Raw genomic sequence first — 6,903 nt, 5'->3', positions numbered from 1 at the left:
GAGACATTGTCAGACCTCCTGGGGCCGGATAGTCCATCAGGCTATGTGACAGGTGTCCCGAAAGGAGCCAAGCCACAGAGCACAAAGCGGACACCTGGAAAGTGCAAGAGTGTGCTGCTCTCCGAGCAAAGTAAAGTAATTCAGCTGAAGTCCCTGGGCCAGAGCCATTGGAAAGCTCTGCGTTCCTACTTGTACAACACTTCCTGGTTTCCATTTGGCTTTTAAAACTCTAAAGCTAGATCCAAAAGTTATTCTCTGCAATAAGTTGGCTGTTTTCTCCAGGCCTCAGAAAAACCACGATTTGGGGGAGTTTAAATGGAAAAAGGCTCCTCCACCCACCTTTCTTTCCTGACCAGGCTCCTTGGATGGACCTTCTGTCACTGCCACTCACGGCACGGCGATGTGACCTGGAAGTACCTCCCTCCCCTCCTGCCCTCCTCCCCACCTGTTCTCCAGCCCCACACCTGCGTGGTTAGGAAATTACACTGCTTATCAACCGTGATACTTCACGCCAAGCGCTGGGCCAGGCTCTTACCTAGCTTGTTTCATTTCATCTCTGTAACTCTGTGAATTAGATACTGTTCCCATTTCCTAGATGACACAACTGAGGCCCAGGTCAATTGCCCAAGGTGGCCCTGGCTAACAATTGCAGAACTGAGACATCGACACAGGCCACCCTTGTCCTTGGTTGAGATCACTGATGGATACAATATAGGTAAACTGTGTAGCAGTTTCTGCTCAACGGATAGTGTATTGCCCACTGCAGGAGATGGCTCCACCCCCCCACCCCCTACCCCCCACCCCCGGTTCCCTCAGGTTTCCTAACCCAGAGGCACCCCACTGGGACCACCACCAGCCCCACTGATGCCTAGAGCAGAGCATGGAGTGGGCACAGGACCAGAAAAGGACACTTTGCAGGAAAAGGGCAAAGCGATGGCCATTCAACCTGTGAGAATATGCTCGACGCAGTAGGAAAGAGTAGAAGGAGGTGAGAGCTCACCCGTGAGATTAGCACAGATCAGCAACTCTGACCACACGTCGGACTGAAGGAGACACTGCTTGTAGGACTGTAAATGGGTAGAGCCCCCAAGGTGGGCACTTTGTGCCGATGTCTCTCAAACGTCATGCAGCTATGCCCGGTGGCCCTGCCGTGCTCTACGAATCCACTTCGCTCGCTGCTGGTGCTTGTCGACAGGCTGCACGCCTGTGCCAGGCGCCGCGGGGCTCTGGGTTTTTGCGGCGGTCAGAGTCCAAGATGAGAAACCAGCGTCCGCACGGAGTCAGTGAAATAAAGGATGACGCATGCGTGCACACTCAGCAACTATTAGAGAGTTAGTGTAGGGAACGCTGAAGGCCCGCTCACAGGCAGTAGACACCAAGGAGTTTTAAACTGTTGCAGCATTTAATCTTCATCACCACAACCCCGTGAGGAAGGCACTCGGCTTCCTGGGGATGAGAAAGAGGAGGCCCCTGGTCCCAGGTCACCCCTCGAGGAAGTGGCCGAGGCAGGCTCTGAACCCAGGCAGCCTGGCCTCAAGTTCACTCCCATGGGCTATACTGTGCTGCCGGCTCCAAGAACGATTCCAGCTTTAAAAACACGAAATAGGAAAGAGTGAAAAAAAGTAAGCCGGCCATCCCGCCAAGTTGAATAACAACAAAAAGTGTACAGCAACGAGAATTCATAGAATGCAAAATGTAAAACTAAAAACTCATAGTGAAAGGATATAACATGTGCAAGCCTAATAACTAAATCTAAGAGTTGGTGCTTTGAGAACGTAAACCAGCAGATAGCGTGACCAGGAAAAACCAGTGGAGAAAGCACCAACCTCGAAACGCGGCAAACACGGAACCGGCCCCAGCTGGCCCTGCCGGGAGCAGGGCCATGAAGCCAGGCTTAACCACGATTTAGACCATGAGAAATCCTCAACACACTTAAAAGATTTATCATTTAAAAAATTGGTTCACGTGACTATGGAGGCTGAGAGGTACCCCCAGCTGCCCATGGCAGCCTTAGGCCCAGGAGAGTCTGTGGGTGGTGCCCCACAACCGAGGACTGGTAGTTTAAGTCCGGTCCAAGGGCCGGAGACATCCAAGGTCACTCAGTCAGGCACGGAGAGAAAATTCTCCCTTCGTCCATCTCTCGCTCTGTCCGGGCCCCCAGCACACTGAATGATGGCCACCCACACGGGGGCGGCAGTCTCCTTGGCTCCGTCTACTGGTCCCAGTGCGGGTCTCTCTTGGAAACACCTGCACAGACACGCCCAGAACTAACGTTTTACCAGACAGCTGGGCATCCCGCAGCCCGGTGGACACGTAGAATGAACCAGCACGATGCCCCAGCCCGGGGAGGCACGAACCGACCCACGGTAAAAACAGCCAGCGGCCACAAGGAAGGGGAAAGCTCTCACCCTCGGGGCCCCGGTGATGGGCGTGGCCGGGTTTCAGTCTGCACCCCTGTCCGCGACCTCAAACACGCTGGCTTAAACTCCAAAGACCCTCCGAGATGGGTGTCCACGGTTCCTTTGGGGACTGTCAGGCACAGGACACTTACTGCAAATGACTCCCAAGCGTTCCAGGTAAAGGAGGCATGTTCCATTGCTTCTTAGGTTTCTTCTCCTCTGAACACCAGCCCATTGCATTATCAGTTTCAAAGGAGTGACTGCTAAGGAAGAACATGGTTACAACGAATTCAAGTATGTGGTAACAATGCTACTCACAGACCATAGAAAGGATTAGGCATTACTTTCAAATCTATAGAATGAAGAACATTCAGAGTTCTAAAGTATAGATTCCATTCAGCAATAGGAAAAACAATCTGGGCTATAAGCAAGACATTTAAAATAAGAAAACAAGCAAGAAGTAGCCTAAAAACAGAGAAACTCAATTCTATACACTTCATAAAATGATAAGAAATAATTGTGATGAGACACAGAAATTTCTATTTCTTACAAGAAATAACATTAGAAGCAATAGAAACAATGGTTGAAAATAAAAGGATAATGGCGGTTGGGAGAAGATGTCACGCTATTAACAGAAAATGTAATTTTAAGTAAGGACTGAACACAGCAAAACTTTCCAAGAACAGAAGAGTTTCTTCTGTATTTTTCCAGCTCACTCCGGTCAGCCACGGGCAGCGAGAAGGACCTGGAACCGGCTGAGGGAAGGAGAAAGGGGAGAGACAATCTGGGGTCAGTTCTACGGTAGGTGAATTTTTTTTTGAAAAGTATTTAGCAAATTATCAATTAACCTGGTGGCTCCTGTTTTAAAATTCTCCACACATAATAACAGAAGAGTTGATCCTTGAATGCTCCACAGAAAGAGGTTCGGAGAGTTTTCAGATCCATAAATAATGGGATTGATTAAAAATAGGCCATCCAAATCAATCTAATTGCCTTCTATTTTTAATGTAAATCCTTTCCATTGATTTTTTTTAATGGATAGCCCATTAAAACACATTAATCATGACCCGAAGGGTATAGTTGTATTGCAAAAAGCCTAAGGTGAAAGATAAAAAGCAATTTCCCACCGCATGAAACTGAGGTGGGAACATCACACAGCGGAGCTGGAGCCCTACTTTTCCCAAGAAGAAACATTTCTGGGTAAAAGCTGGGAGGTGAGGCATTATTATGATAAAACGTTGTATGACAGAGTTTTAGAATGTTTGAGCCGTGCGTGTCTTATTTGGGTAAATGGTCTTCGATTTGGTAGAGCCAAGGTAAAAACACATGATTGATTCTGCTGTGTTTTTGTTACATGAGTAATGCACACTGACAATTGCCGAATACGTGTTCATTCGAGGAAATGCAGCTGAGGAAAACGAACACTAAAAGTAATCCGTAACACTGGAAACGTTTTGATATGCACATGCGCAGATGTTTACAACACACAATGGATACTTTCACAAGGCAAATACATAATACACATGTTTGTAAACTCCGTTATATTATGGAAACATCACACTTAAGATGACAATAAATAAATATAGTTCTTCAAAAAGTGTTGCTAATGAAACATAGTTAGGCATCACCATTGATTCCACCTTCCTTCTCGCCGTGGACTTTATAAACAAGCATCACTACAGATCCCACACCTAAATCCTTGCCGACATCCTGGACTGCTCAGGGTAGATCTCAAAAAGCAGACTCCTTAAATAAAGAATAATCATGTTTTGTGAGCTGTGACTGACACCTTTTGGAAAGTCCACTTGCGGGCTGTCTCCCAGTCCCTCCGTTTCCATGGGTCCTGGAGGGACAGAAAAGAGTGAACCCTTTTCTTGGCGGGCTTGCTGCTTGTGGTTGATCCTTCCAGAGTGACGTTTCCGCTGTCACATACATAGCTGTTTCTAGGTCAACGCTGGGACCAGCCAAAAGCTATGCTTCTCCAACTGGACAGGGGGTGACATAGCCACACCTTTCCAACATAAAATTGTGGGCATGGCAACTCTATGCAGAATAAATCCCCATTTATTATACAAAATTGTACAAAATCCAGCATATTTTGTGAGAGCAGACGTACAATAATTCCGGGGAGAATTAGTTCCTGTATGCATAATTTTAAACAGTGCTTTGATAGTTGAAAATTCTGGCCAGGCCGGCAGAGGATGTTGTACAGACACAGCCAGAAGGGAAGATTCTGCAGCAGGGCTGAGCACCCTCTCACCCCTGCAGGCTACCGAAACCTGTGAGACCCCAGGTGCTGCACCAGGCAAGTCCACTGCCAGGGAAGGAGCTGACTTGTGATCCTTCCCTGTTACATGGGGGTGGGAGTGGTAAGGAAGGAGTTTGGTAGGGAGCCTGGTTGCTCACATGTTTAGGTTGCTGAGGCATGTGTGAGGGAGGAGAGGGATTGTAGAGAAAGGGGTCAAGCTAGGAGCATCGAGCAGGGCTCCTTCCTTCGCTAGGCCACCACTTTGGACCATGGGTTGGGGAAAGCCAGTCAGTCAGAGAGGACCGGGACACCCGTAAACTTGAAGGACAAGGACCGACGCACCGGCTCTGGCTGGCTCAGAGAGGATTAGCCAAAGCGTGCATGTTTTTCAACCTTCAGCAAAAGGCATGAGCTCGAGATTGAGAAATCTTCCCCCTGAATTTGCCTGTGAGCCCGAGAACAGAGGCAGACCCTTGAAGTCAGTGAAGTCCTGGAACCTGGGGGGAGTTCCTAGGAGTGCTTCTCCAACTGGACAGGACCTAAGAGGGACCGATTGGGAGAAGTGCCACAATCACACTTTTTAGAGTCATAGGAGACAGTTGTCCAAGCTTTAAAAGAGAAGAAAATGTTATACAAGGCCTCACGTCTCCAAATATGACAGTTACATGTTTGAAAACGAACCTGAGTGTGCAAACAGGGTGAAAGGAATAGCTGTTCAACTTCTGAACATTCCCTGGGAGGGAGGGGGATGGGGAAACCAACAACTCAGTTTCTTTGTGAAAACTGGAAAAGCTACAAACTGAGTGTGTCGATTCCGTGGCCACTTGCATCCTGGTCCTGGTTACAGGCTGGGTTCTCCAGGTTGCGGAGTGGGACACATTTAGCGTGTAGGGTGTTCATTACAGAGTGCCCTTCTGCCAGGCACCTGTGGAAAGGAGGGAGAGAACCAAGATTGGACAGGTTGCCAAGGGGCTTCTGTCCAGCACTGACAGCTCAGGAGTATCAGGGTTGGCCCCCCACCCCTGCCCCCGGACTGAAACCGTCTAGCCTTCAAACTCCCAGCTGGATCTGCTTTTGGATTTGGCTGCCCCTGGGCCCCAGGACCCAAGGAGGGGCTCCTGCACCTGAGAAGGCACCTGCAGACAGCCCTTCCAGCCTCAGGGCCCCCTTGAAGGCCTATCTGGGCAACACATCTCTGAGTCCATCACCATCCATTTCCTGGACGCTTGCAGCACAGGAGCCCCGAAGGTCTTCTCCCTGCCCTCTGCTCCCCTCGTTTCTGCTGGGTGGCATGATAGGAGTGGGGAGCAGGCTGTGAGGAGGTCCACAGCCCCCTGTAGGAACCTAGTGGTGTTCGAAGTTACGCTCTTTTTTTTATTTTCGCCTGCCCTGGAAATTGTATCAGCACAAGCCCATGAATGCAACTGAGTTAGGAAGTCGAATACAGCTTCTCTGAAACGCGCGTGGAATTCAACCAACCATACCCGAGGAAAGGCAATTCTCTTTCCATACTAGAGAAAATGCTACACAGTATCAACGAAGAGGACGAGTAGGCAATAAAAAATATGTGCGAAAAAGGCATCCCGGGAGGTTAAAAAAGTATTGTATTTTTCTACATTCTGTGACATTTATGGTATTTCTCTGTAAGTATACGTTCACTTGCCCACCTCCTTTTGTTTATGTTTGTTTGTTTCGGCTCTCATTTTATTTTATTTATTTAAATTATTTCATTGTTGTTCAAGTACAGTTGTCTGCATTTACCCCCCACCCCTCCCCACCAACCCCAGCCATCCCCACCTCCCTCCCCTGATTCCCGCCCCCTCGGTTTTGTCCATGTATCTTTTATAGTTGTTTCTTTGTATTCGTAATTTGGGGGGCTCTCTCTTGGCCCCCGCTCTTGTGACAGCTCCAGGAGCCCAGGAGAGCGGGGTGGCACCCCCAAGCGCCCAGGGAGACCTACGGGTGTGGGGGCTGCCGGCCCTGTGCACACCCGAGGAAATCGTAAGTGCTCCCCAGGATTCTCGCGTGGCCCTGTGCATCATCCCGCACTGGAGGAGCCCGAGGGCTACCAGTGTGATTACCGTGCGCACGCGCGGCGGCACACCCCGCCCCCAGACGTCGGAGCGGGGCGTATGCGGAAACTCCGGCGCGGATTGGCCGGGGGAAAGCGCAAGACTGTGTTTGAAAGGTCTAATCAAAGCCCAGCTTCTCCACGACAGCCAATGGGAAACCCGAGGGTTGGGCAGGAAGGGCGGA

The sequence above is a fragment of the Desmodus rotundus genome, chromosome 2 (genome assembly GCF_022682495.2).
Source record: "Desmodus rotundus isolate HL8 chromosome 2, HLdesRot8A.1, whole genome shotgun sequence".
Lineage (NCBI taxonomy): Eukaryota > Metazoa > Chordata > Mammalia > Chiroptera > Phyllostomidae > Desmodus > Desmodus rotundus.
The sequence above is the reverse complement of the archived record's forward strand: the minus strand, read 5'-3'. Positions refer to the sequence as shown.